Source organism: Tursiops truncatus, chromosome 18 (assembly GCF_011762595.2).
Source record: "Tursiops truncatus isolate mTurTru1 chromosome 18, mTurTru1.mat.Y, whole genome shotgun sequence".
Classification (NCBI taxonomy): domain Eukaryota; kingdom Metazoa; phylum Chordata; class Mammalia; order Artiodactyla; family Delphinidae; genus Tursiops; species Tursiops truncatus.
Window position 1 is genome coordinate 51,646,398 of NC_047051.1, and position 13,204 is coordinate 51,659,601.

The following is a 13,204-nucleotide window of genomic DNA, read 5'->3' on the forward strand; positions in this document are numbered from 1 at the left end:
CTGTTTGAAGGGTTTATACTTTATTGCTCCTTTTCTCAAACCAAGGAAAGGGTCCTAAGGTAAAAGGAAATGTGTCTGGATTGTGTGAAGCTGACTCAGGGACATGTATTTTTAGAACTCATCCAACTCTGTATGTAACATATGTGTATTTTCTTATATGTAAATTATACCTCAATCAAGTTGACTGAAAATATTCAGATAAATGCATACACACACACACACACACACACACACAAGATGGTATTAAAATAGTACCCCTTTACACTTATTTGACCAGTTTTGTCTTCTTTCTTACTAAGCAAATCCTAACTATACTGTAGTATTAAAATATGACTTTTCCAACTTGATTTTTTTTCCTTATGACATTCTCTTGATTCCTGATTTTTTTTCTTTAGAGCTACATCAAAGTTACTCTCCTTATTCTCCATTTTTTCTTTTCTTAATTTTGATTTTATTGGTTTATGCTAGCTACTTTATTTCTGCTGTGCATATGAAATACATGTTGCTGTAGTTTGCTCCACAGACATTTGTGCTGAGCTAGGTAAATGATGGCATACTCTAGAGACTACTCAGATATTCCAAATGTAATAACTAAGATCCTTGGACTGAAGAAGAAAGGGATTAGACAACTATGTCTTTTCTGCTAACTCCACACAGGTATCAGAAATTTAGTTTTCTATGGCAATGGCTGCTTCTCTGTGTTGATGACTTTTTTCCAATAAAAATTTATTAATAACCCACATTTTTGCAAGAGTCATCAACAAAGTACATTAAAAAATCATTTTTGTCCTCAAACGACTTGACTCCTAGGAACATGGAACATAAAAAGGGTCCATGTTTCTGGTTTGTCATAGGAGAAGTGCTGAATATCTATTTGCATTCACAATTGAAATGATGGATTCTGAGGTCCTACTCTATTTTTTAATTCCAGGACTTTAAGTTAGGGATAAGTGTACCAAAGTATCACAGAAAAAATATTATATTTCCTTTTCACACATAAGTTTTCAAGTTCTCAATGCATCAGTATTTTGTAAATCACAGCATAGATGTTTATTTAAATAACTGAATCACTGCAAGGTCACTACATACCTTCTTTGTTGCTAGTTCTTTTGCAACGACACTGGTCACGAGTGAGTGCCAATCATTCTCCAGGGAGTTTGAGAGGATCCAGGGATCTGGAACTAATTGATAACATCAGAAAGTTGTTAGTAGGCAAATTGCATATGAAAGTGGACTTTTAAAATGATGACACACACATGTAACACCAATATCATTATCACAAAAATAATTTATTAAACAGCCAATTGAGCATGATTTCAGCTTCTGCCCTCCAAGAAAAACCTTTGCCAATAAACAACTTCTCACTTGATCATCCCTGGCAATCACAGTCACCCGGATATTACAGAGGGCTGTCTGAATTTGGTGAAGTACATGTGGACTCCTGGCATTATATGTCATTGACACATGCAATACTGATCATTTTCTTTTGCCACTTCAAGTCTAAATTATTTTTAAGAGTCCAGAGATGAAGAATCAAATGATTTCTATTGACTTTGATCTATCACCTGGAAAAAGTTACTCTCAAAATACAAATATATTTGTTGTTTTATGTCATTATGGATAGTGATGAATATTACTGCTACTACCACTATTAACATTATACTGAGGTCTTAAGTCAGTCAGAATTAATTAAATCAATGGCATCACATGATCAGTATTTAGTTTCTTTATTAAATATAATTTTATGAAAATGCATAAGAGCCCAAGTAGCACTGGGACATAGGAGTGGGTGAGTGAGTCATGGGAGTGATAGTCCGTAGAGCTGCAGCCAAATTTCATTTCTCCACATAAAGTAAGCATTTTTCTCTACGATAACCACATTGTGATTTTGAAAACTTCTGAATTATCTTCTACGTAGCTTTAAAATATCATCAATGGGCTTCCCTGGTGGCGCAGTGGTTGAGAGTCTGCCTGCCGATGCAGGGGACATGGGTTCGTGCCCCGGTCCGGGAAGATTCCACATGCCGTGGAGCGGCTGGGCCTGTGAGCCATGGCCGCTGAGCCTACGCATCCGGAGCCTGTGCTCCACAATGGGAGAGGCCACAACAGTGAGAGGCCCACGTACCGCAAAATAAATAAATAAATAAACAAAAATAAAATAAAATATCATCAAGTCAAGGTTGAAACAATAACAGGCTTAATTAGTAAGTTAGCATTCTAACTAATCTAAATATTCCATGTTCCAGAGAATCAAATATTATGATTGATTTTTACTTCATATTTGTAAAGATACAGGTAAAGCAAAAAGAATCATCATATCACAGAACATAATTCTCCCTCTTCTATAATATGTTAGATGTCTATCTCCCTAGAAAAACTTAAATTAAACTTATCTCCTTGGCAGGATGGACCCTAGAGGTTGCTTCCAGTCTTCAATTCTCATTACAGATGGAGAATTACCCCAAAAGATTTTAAAACAACTCAGTTCAGTAAATTTCAAATCATAGACTATAAACAAAATCAGGACTTCGCTAGATTCAAATACATGGAGAATTATTAAATGTGGTTTCTATTGTAGAATCCATTATCCTAGTTGAATATTAAAATGTATATCCTCTACATGGGATTTCATATATTCTAATTTCTCTCATTCTTTGGAGTTTGATAGAAGTCTCCTGTGACTTTTTTTCAGGTAAATATTTTTGAAATAAAAAAAGGAAAAGGACTTCAAACATAACTTTGGCTTGAAACAAAAACTTTATGGTTTTCATAGTCAAACAAACTCTGAAAATTTGAGTCCTAAAAGAAAGAAGAAATTAAATTTGGCCAATTGGTTTAACAATGAGACCATAACATTACTTTTAAGGCTCACCGAAACCCTGGATGACTCTGTGGTATTCCCGAAGAAACGAAAAAGAGAAATTGATTGGGTTATGCATGGCCAGTGCACTCCCAAGTAGTTCACTGCAAAGTAATGCATATTGATAAAGACCGTTTAAAGTTGCCACACACTAATGGGTCCGATGGGCTCTGAATTAGCTGGCACTTTTCTTGAAAAAGATCTAGGCGTCATTATGAACAGCTCAATTAAGATGTCTGCTCAATGGGCTACATTGGGCCAAAAAGCAAATAGACTGCTTGGATGAATTAATAAAGGGAGAGAGAACATAGAAATATTATGATTGCCTTGCATAAACCTTGACGAGTAGGGGTAGTTCCAATGCCTCCTGCCTAAGTTTAGACGAGTAAATCAGCTTCTCCCATCATGGATCATTTGACTCATTTCCAGGGGAACTCTCTGGGTACCATTTTCCTGAATTTGGGAGGCAGTAGCCAGGTGCCTTGTAACATCAGAAACATCATTCTTACCATATCTGTTTGGCTGCTGATGCCTTTGGATGGGTTCTGCTCACCGTTTTTCTTCTGACTCAGCTTAGGCAAACTTCCCGCCTGTTTATGGAGTGCCATGAAAGTTGGGAAGAGGGAATGTGATGGCACACAGAAATCTAACACCCCAGGAGCAACATATCTATAAACGTTTCACGCATTTATAATCCTGTCTTGGAGATGAGTTCAAAACGTTTTCAGATGCTTTAGAGTTTCCCCCAACTTTGATAAAATGCTTCCCACTGCAAACTGTAATAAACCCATTTCATCCAAGCCATAGCTCTCCTTTCCAATGGTCCTTGCCTCAGAGTAAGGAGAAAAAATAGAGACCTGTCTAAAGTAAACGTAATCGGGATCTCTCAAGCCATTTCCTGTGTGAGAAAATTCACCTTCCTTTAAAAAAAAACCTACAAGAACTTAAAAGAAGACACACTCTCATGTCTTTTAGATCCATTCAGGTTTCTTGCACAATTGTCTCCAAAAGTCACACATGTCTATGATGGCTGTACTACTTGTGTCTGTGTGTGTGCATGTGTACGGTATGTTTGTATGTGTGTATTTTCAGTTTTGTGTTATTAATGGCTCCTTCCAGCAGCTCAGTCAAGAAATGAATTTCCACAGGAAATGTTGAGAACAGATACACTGAAGTTGCTCCCAGTTATCAAATGAGCTGGTAACAAATTCTCCCATCAGGTTGAAACTTTTTTTTTTTTTTTTTTTTTTTTGCGGTACACGGGCCTCTCACCGCCGTGGCCTCTCCCATTGTGGAGCACAGGCTTCAAACGCGCAGGCCCAGCGGCCATGGCTCACGGGCCCAGCCGCTCCGCGGCATGTGGGATCCCCCCAGACCGGGGCACGAACCCGTGTCCCCTGCACCGGCAGGCGGACTCCCAACCACTGCGCCACCAGGGAAGCCCAGGTTGAAACATTTTTAATCAAAGCTGTTTAGAATCTAACATCTCACGTGATCCTAAAACAACCTGAGAAACTTAAAACCTGAAAAAAACAGTCCTAAAAAAGTTAGATGATCCAACTGAATCCTTTGAACTGTGGGGCATCCAAATAGACATTCGTACCAGTCTCTCAACTTTCAAACTAATGCTCAGTTCACTAAACCAGTCCTCCTCTGTTACTGGTACAGAAATTGAAAGCAAGTGTATAAAATTTTTATAGCAATTTGGCATTGCTATGGCAACCAAGAACATGACTTTGTATTTTACCAAAGTATCAGTCTGTAATAGGTTGGGGATTAAAAAACAGATAAATAAACTGTCCTCCACCACGGATGCTCTGCATGCTGAGTACTAGACTATGTTAAACCACAGCTGCTGAAAAAGTCATTCAGCATTTCAGTCAGGATCTTCTGCACTTTCAGGTTCAGCCTCTGAAGCTCCAGGTAAGAGAGAAAATAAGCAAATCGACATGAAATCAAAATACATCCACATGGGAAATGCTGAGACTCCCCTTTCCACACTTTGACATATTAATATGTTTCAACTTCCTATTTCCCTCTAGTGGCTCTTGGCTCAGAAAACCGAGGAGGGCCTGAGAGACTGAACACAAGCAAAGGCAGGATCGACTAAGTGCCTTTGCCTTCCTCTTAAACTGGGGGATAAAAACCTTGAATTCTTGTTTGATTTGGGGTTAGTTTCCGGTTTTATTTTTTTACTTGCAAGATGTCCTGTCTTCAAATTAGAGTATCATCAGTAAAGACCTGAGATTTTAAAAAGCTATACTGTGGAGATACCTATGTTTACATATTGATTTCTTAAGATTAACAATCATAACCTTCAGGTGCACAAAGAGAGGGCAGGGGACAGAGTACCAAATAAAATTATGAAAACAATTTTTGTTGATAGTTTATAATTCTCTGATTTTGAAGGAGAGATTTGCTGCTGGTTATTTCTATCAGATGACAAAGAGTTAATATCCACTTTTTGGAGAAATGTCTACCAAAACATGAATGCAGGGTTGGGTCTAAGTGTGGTTCTCCAGAGCCTATCGATAAAAGAAATGCAGAACAGTGTTGATCTCACTGCTGCCAAAGGGCCCAGCCTTCGATCTATGACCATATTGACCCCATTCCCAGAAAAAAATGTAACAAAATTTACACAACGGCAGCATCAAATGGCTTCACTCATGCCGTCTGTGATGATCAAAGAGAAGTTGATGTTCAAGTTGTGTCAATACTTTTGGTGAAAACACTACAGTTCCTGTCAAAACAGTACTGGGAGAGAATAGTAAGATACATTTGATAAACAACTTTTTTTCTCTCTCAAGTGACAATGTCATACATATCCCCCCAACACAGTTATAGTAAAAAGATTTTAAGAGTTCCTGGGGGTTGGGGGCAGATATAATGTTGAAACCAATTATAATTCTTAAATTAAAACTATATATTTCAATGTATATGTATAACTGAATTGCTTTGCTGTAAACCTGAAACTAGCACAATGTTGTAAATCAACTATACTCCAATAAAATTAAAATTTTAAAAAAGGAACGATCAAAAAAAAAAAGGAACAATCTATCTTAGATCCCAACCCAATCCTTGTTCATCTGTCCATGTTGTTATAGTCAGTATGCACTTCCTCATTATACAAAAGAAACTGCCTTTTTTCCTTTAAACAAAGTTCAGCAAAGTAAAAAAAAAAAAGGCTATGTATTTCACATGTTTATATTTAGTCACAGAAGGATGTTTATAATACATTGTTAATATGAGACATGTTAAAAAATTGTACCCATAATGTGATTTGATTTTGCTACTGTATAGGCACTGGGGAAAAATATCTAAGAGATACATATTCCAAAAATTTAACAGTAGTGTCCTCTAAGTGACAGTATTATTACTGATCCTTTTTCTTTTGCTTGCCTATGTTTTCTAATATTCCTCTCATAAGCATGATTTCCCATTTTCCTTCAAAAAATAAAGAGGAAGGAAAGGAAATATTTTCATCCACTTCTGGGATGGTAAAATTATCTACATAATCTTCCCTTAACATTTCTGCAAGTAGGAGCTCATCCAAAATATTCAAAATTGTACTGAGGTGTTACAATGAGGGTCACAGGAAAGACAGGAAGCTTGCTGCCTTTCCTTTCCCAGGCAGAGAATCTTTACAAGTATCAGCACAAGCAGTGTAGGATTCAGTAATCAAATTACTGAAAGAATACAAAATAAATAATAATGTATGTGTAAAAGTATACAAGTGTCTCAAAAGTAAGTCAAAACCTCTATTCTTGAAGAGATAGAAAGTCTGGAGAGCTCGAAGGAGTGTTTCTGATCAGCTGGACAGCAGAGCTACAGGTTTTAGGATCTGAGGGACCTGGGTTTGATTTCTGTCACCACCACTTGTGAGCGGATTATTTAACATCTCTGAGTCTCAGTTTTCTCCTCTGTAAAATGAGGAAAATAATAACCATCTCATAGAGATTTAAAATAACTATTTCAGAATCTGTGCTGAAAGTTTATCACATTGCCTTACACATGTTAAGCCCTCAGTAAACAGTTGCCATAAAATTACTATTAATTGAGAAAAGCTTTCCTCTTATCCCCTCCAAATTCCCACCACGGCCAACGCTCTGCTCACCCCTCTGTCCTCTCCTCGGCCCCCCTCCCATTTTGGGTCATGTGACAGGTTCTATCCCTGCACCACAGCCTTTGGGCTTAGAGGACAAGCCATTTCTCCCCCTCTAACCTACATTTCCTTTGGAGAAAATTGAAGGCAAGTTATTCCACATCCATCATAACCAAAACATCACTGGTCTAGTACACGCAGAGGAAAGAAAGAGAATACAATATCTGAATTTTTAAAAATTAAAATAATAGCAATGTTAATTGGAGGTGGTAGAATGATCTATGTAATCTGCTCCAAACATTCCTGAACAAGTAGGATTTCCTCCAAAAGTCAAAAGAAGTAATAAAAGAAAAAAAAGGCCACAGCACAGAGCAAGCAAGAACGCTGTGAATTTCACTTAAGCCAGTTTGGTCATGCATAGCTTAGGCGCTTTCTGGTAGTCAGCAGTAGCCCCTGAAAAAATTCAAAGTCGGGGAGGATTCCACGGCCGCTCCTGCACACACAGCTTTGTCAAGGAAAACCACTCCAAGCCCAATTCTACCACACATTCAGACATTTATTAAGTAAGCATTCATTAGCAAGTAAGCCTCAACATACTTCATACAATCTGTTCTGGGAACTCAGTGTACCTTTGGGCAATCATGAGATGTGACTGAATTCTAGAAGCAAATTTCTATCATTCTTATCGTTGGTATCGGGCGAGCAGTAGTCCTGAACCAGTGGCTGAGCTCAGGGCCATTTGGGGCTCCATGCCCTGTGCCTAAAGGTCCAGGCTAAAAACATTGCTGGATTCTTAATCCGCATTCATGAAAGAGAAACAAAGTGTGGGAGGGATATCTTGTGAATATTTTAGCCATTTCACGTTTTGCATACTTAACTTCACAGTAAGAGCCCATTAAACATAGTGAAGAACAAGCCACTAATTTAATCAGCAACAACCTATTTTTGACATTCACTGTCAATTAACATTACCTAAAGTGTCGGTTGGCAAATGGATAGTTTTCTACACACTTTCAGGTAGCCATTTATGGAGTGTGGCTCATCTGATAAAATGTTAGCCTATCATGTGTAGAGAATGAATTCTCGGTGAAAACAACTGGCTGTTCCTAAAATTAAACACTAAACTAGTTGATACATACATAATAATCTACTCTTTCTATACTGAAGTATTAGAACATTGTATTAAAGACATGGTAATAAAATGAAATCTAATGCATTTATGTTAATTAGAAATGAGTAGCTCTTGAGTACGTGTATGAACTCTGCTAGGCACCAGGGGAGGATAAAAAGGATAAACAAGACACTTTGGTATCCCCCATTCATTACACCATCTTCAATAACCTTGATTCATTAATCCAGAGATAGATACCATTGAATTTCTTCATCAATTATTTCCAGCCTGTTGTTAAATAGTCTTTGTATCTGGATTTATTTTCTAAGATCTGACTTGTCATTTGGCCAGAATTCTCACTTTCCCAAGATAACAAGGGATCTTGGTATCAAAAACCTATTCGTAAATTTATTGTTAGCCGATATCACTAGATTACCTGTTCACTGTAAAAGAAAATCAACTGTCTTTCATCTCAGTCCGAGAAGCCTACAAGAACTAAGGCCTCTCCTAAAAAAAAAAAAATCTGTTACAGTCTGCCCCAACCAAGGTCAATTTTCTGGCTGAAACGGGTTAAAAAATATCTCAGTAAAGTAGCGACTTACATTTTTCCTTCTATGTGAGAATGTAAGTTTGTGTGCATCTATTCTGCATCTTGTTTTTTTCCTTTGTGAACATTTTAAAACTTTAAAGGAATAGTTAATAGAATGTAGCCTCTTCATTTCATACAACATTAACCCATGGGTTAGAGATCAGATTCTCAGTCGGCTACAACTGTATCTACTATTTATTGACCACCTATTGTGAGGTAGACATTTTGCCAAGTACCTTATAGATATGTCATTTAATCCCCACACCCTCTGAGGAGACTTTTAGTATATCTCTATATTATAGATAAAATATGAGCTAGAAGAAGTCATTTGCCAAAGCTAAATAAACAGCTAGAGGACGATGGAAGTGGATTTGAGCTCATCTCTCTGACTCATAACCAGCCCTCCAACTATCTTATGCTACACTGTAACCAGTCCTTTCCCCATACACAGTCCTCTTAAGCACACACACCTACTGTTTACAACTTAAGGCAACCTTAAAGCAGGAGCCCTTTCTTTATTTTCAGCTCCTGGTTTATGGTTTATGATTTGGTAAATTATAAGTGAATAAGGTGACATTCCCTGAAAACATTACTTTTTTCCATTTTACAAAATGGTTCCATTTTGATTTTTTTCCATGATCACTTCAATAATCTACCAAATGAAAATTCCAATTTCTTTGTGTCATCAAATAAATAATAAATTAACCTTTCAAAAATCCAAGAAGTAACTGTGCTTGCAGAGGCGGCATCTCTGTGACTCCATTCCGCAGGGGTCTTGGAGAGGATTTGCACACCCCCTGTAGAGATGCCAAAGCCTGACCTCTGGTATTTGCCCTTAATGGCTTCAATGCAGGAGGCAACTCCAATGAGAGACAAAGGGCATATTTGCAGAGAAACAGGGAAAGTTTTCAACATTTTTTTTTTGAGAACTTTAATAAGTATGATGTCATGACCTCTTGGAAAAAAAGGCAGAATACACATCTTGCAACTCAGGGCTAGGACCAGGCAAAAACATAATCCAGACAAGGTGCATCCCCAGACTCTCAAGCCCTTCTTCCCATCTGGATTTCCATTCTCACCAGTTCTCCTGCTTCTTTTCTTTTTACGTTACATATATTTATTTTTAACATCTTTATTAGAGTATAACTGCTTTACAGTGTGTGTTAGTTTCTGCTGTATAACAAAGTGAATCAGCTATACATATACATATATCCCCATATCCCCTTCCTCTTGCGTCTCCCTCCCACCCTCCCTGTCCCACCCCTCTAGGTGGTCACAAAGCACCGAGCTGATCTCCCTGTGCTGTGCAGCTGCTTCCCACCAGCTATGGATTTTACATTTGGTAGTGTATATATCTCAATGCTACTCTCTCACTTCATCCCAGCTTACCGTTCCCTGTCCCCATGTCCTTAAGTCCATTCCCTATGTCTGCGTCTTTATTCCTGTCCTACCCCTAGGTTCATCAGAACCTTTTTTTTCTTTTTTAGATTCAACGTATATGGGTTAGCATATGGTATTTGTTTTTCTCTTTCTGACTTACTTCATTTTGCATGACAGACTCTAGGTCCATCCACCTCACTACAAATAACTCAAGTTCATTTCTTTTTATGGCTGAGTAATACTGCATTGTATATATGTGCCACATCTTCTTTATCCATTCATCTGTCAGTGGACACCTACGCTGCTTCCGTGTCCTGGCTATTGTAAATAGTGCTGCAATGAACATGGTGGTACATGACTCTTTTTGAATCATGGTTTTCTCAGGGTATATGCCCAGTAGTGGGATTGCTGGGTCATATGGTAGTTCTATTTTTAGATTTTAAGGAACCTCCATATTGTTCTCAATAGCGGTCATATCAATTTACATGCCTACCAACAGTGCAAGAGGGTTCCCTTTTCTCCACACCCTCTCCAGCATTTATTGTTTGTAGATTTTTTGATGATGGCCATCCTGGCCAGTGTGAGGTGATACCTCATTGTGGTTTTGATTTGCACTTTTCCAATGATTAGTGATGTTGAGCATCTTTTCACATGTTTGTTGGCAATCTGTATACCTTCTCTGGAGAAATGTCTATTTAGGTCTCCTGCCCATTTTTGGATAAGGTTGTTTGCTTTTTTGATATTGAGCTGCATGAGCTGCTTGTATATTTTGGAGATTAATCCTTTCTCACTTGCTTCGTTTGTAAATATTTTCTCCCATTCCAAGGGTTATCTTTTCATCTGGTTTATGGTTTTCTTTGCTGTGCAAAAGGTTTTAAGTTTCATTAGGTCCCATTTGATTATTTTTGCTTTTATTTCCATTTCTCTAGGAGGTGGTCAAAAAGGATCTTGCTGTGATTTATGTCAAAAAGTGTTCTTCCTATGTTTTCCTCTAAGAGTTTTATACCGTCTGGCCCTACATTTAGGTCTTTAAACCATTTTGAGTTTATTTTTGTGTATGGTGTTAGGAAGTCTTCTAATTTCATTCTTTTTCATGTAGTTGTCCAGTTTTCCCAGCAACACTTTTTGAAGAGGCTGTCCTTTCTCCATTGTATATTCTTGCCTACTTTATCAAAGATAAGGTGACCATATTTGCATGGGTTTATCTCTGGGCTTTCTATCCTGTTCCATGGACCTATATTTCTGTTTTTGTGCCAGTACGATACTGTCTTGATGACTGTAGCTTTGTAGTATAGTCTGAAGTCCAGACACCTAATTCCTCCAGCTCTGTTTTTCTATCTCAAGATTGCTTTGGCTATTTGGGGTCTTTTGTGTTTCCAAACAAATTGTGAAATGTTTTGTTCTGGTTCTGTGAAAAATGCCATTGGTAGTTTGATACGGATTGCATTGAATCTGTAGATTGCTTTGGGTAGTATAGTCATTTTCACAATGTTGATTCTTCCAATCCAAGAACATGGTATATCTCTCCATCTGTTGGTATCATCTTTAATTTCTTTCATCAGTGTCTTACAGTTTTCTGCATACAGGTCTTTTCTCCTCTTAGGTAGGTTTATTCCTAGGTATTTTATTTTTTTTGTTGCAATGGTAAATGGGAGTGTTTCCTTAATTTCTGTTTCAGATTTTTCATCATTAGTGTATAGGAATGCAAGAGATTTCTGTGCATTAATTTTGTATCCTGCTACTTTACCAAATTCATTGATTAGCTCTAGTAGTTTTCTGGTAGCATCTTTAGGATTCTCTATGTATAGTATCATGTCACCTGCTAACAGTGACAGCTTTACTTCTTCTTTTCTGATTTGAATTCCCTTTATTTCTTTTTCTTCTCTGATTGCTGTGGCTAAAACTTCCAAAACTATGTTGAATAAGAGTGGTGAGAGTGGGCATCCTTGTCTTGTTCCTGATTTTAGAGGAAATGATTTCAGTTTGTCACCATTGAGAATGATGTTGGCTATGGGTCTGTCATATATGGCCTTTATTATGTTGAGGTAAGTTCCCTCTATGCCTACTTTCTGGAGGGTTTTTATCATAAATGGGTGTTGAATTTTGTTGAAAGCTTTTTCTGCATCTATTGAGATTGTCATAAGGTTTTTATCCTTCAGTTTGTTAATATGGTGTATCACACTGATTGATTTGTGTATACTGAAGAATCCTTGCATTTCTAGGTAAACCCCACTAGATCATAGTGTATGATCCTTTTAATGTGCTGTTGGATTCTGTTTGCTAGTATTTTGTTTAGGATTTTTGCGTCTATGTTCATCAGTGATACTGGCCTGTAGTTTCTTTTTTTTGTGACATCTTTGTCTGGTTTTGGTATCAGGGTGATGGTGGCCTTGTAAAATGAGTTTGGGAGTGCTCCTCCCTCTGCTCTATTTTGGATGAGTTTGAGAAGGAAAGGTGTTAGCTCTTCTCTAAATGTTTGATAGAATTCACCTGTGAAGCCATCTGGTCCTGGGCTTTTTTTTATTGGAAGATTTTTAATCACAGTTTCAATTTCAGTGCTTGTGATTGATCTGTTTGTATTTTCTATTTTTTCCTGGTTCAGTCTCAGAAGGTTGTACTTTTCTAAGAATGTGTCCATTTCTTCCAAGTTGTCCATTTTATGGGCATATTGTAGTAATCCCTCAGGATACTTTGTATTTCTGCAGGGTCAGTTGTTACTTCTCCTTTTTCATTTCTAATTCTGTTGATTTGAGTCTTCTCCCTTTTTTTCTTGATGAGTCTGGCTAGTGGTTTATCTTCTCAAAGAACCAGCATTTAATTTTATTGACCTTTGCTATTGTTTCTTTCATTTCTTTATTTATTTCTGGTCTGATCTTTATGATTTCTTTCTGCTAACTTTGGGATTTCATTGTTCATTTTCTCTAATTGCTTTTGGTGTAAGGTTAGGTTTCTTATTTGAGATTTTTCTTGTTTCTTGAGGTAGGATTGTATTGCTTAAACTTCCCTCTTAGAACTGCTTTTGCTGCATCCCATAGGTTTTGGGTTGTCGTGCTTTCATTGTCATTTGTTTCTAGGTATTTTTTGATTTCCTCTTTGATTTCTTCAGTGATCTCTTGGTTATTTAGTAGCATAGTATTTAGCCTCCACGTATTTGTATTTTTT

The 13,204-nt window shown here is 37.4% G+C and overlaps 1 long non-coding RNA gene across 1 annotated transcript in view; it reads right to left on the reverse strand.

Moving 5' to 3' along the window:
* Window positions 1–1,099: 1,099 nt before the first annotated feature.
* Window positions 1,100–13,204, reverse strand: part of LOC141277055 (uncharacterized) — a 145,432-nt gene continuing 133,327 nt past the window's right edge. Inside the window, exon 3 of the long non-coding RNA XR_012327726.1 lies at window positions 1,100–1,181. This is a non-coding gene — a long non-coding RNA (uncharacterized lncRNA). The remainder of the gene's footprint in view (window positions 1,182–13,204) is intronic.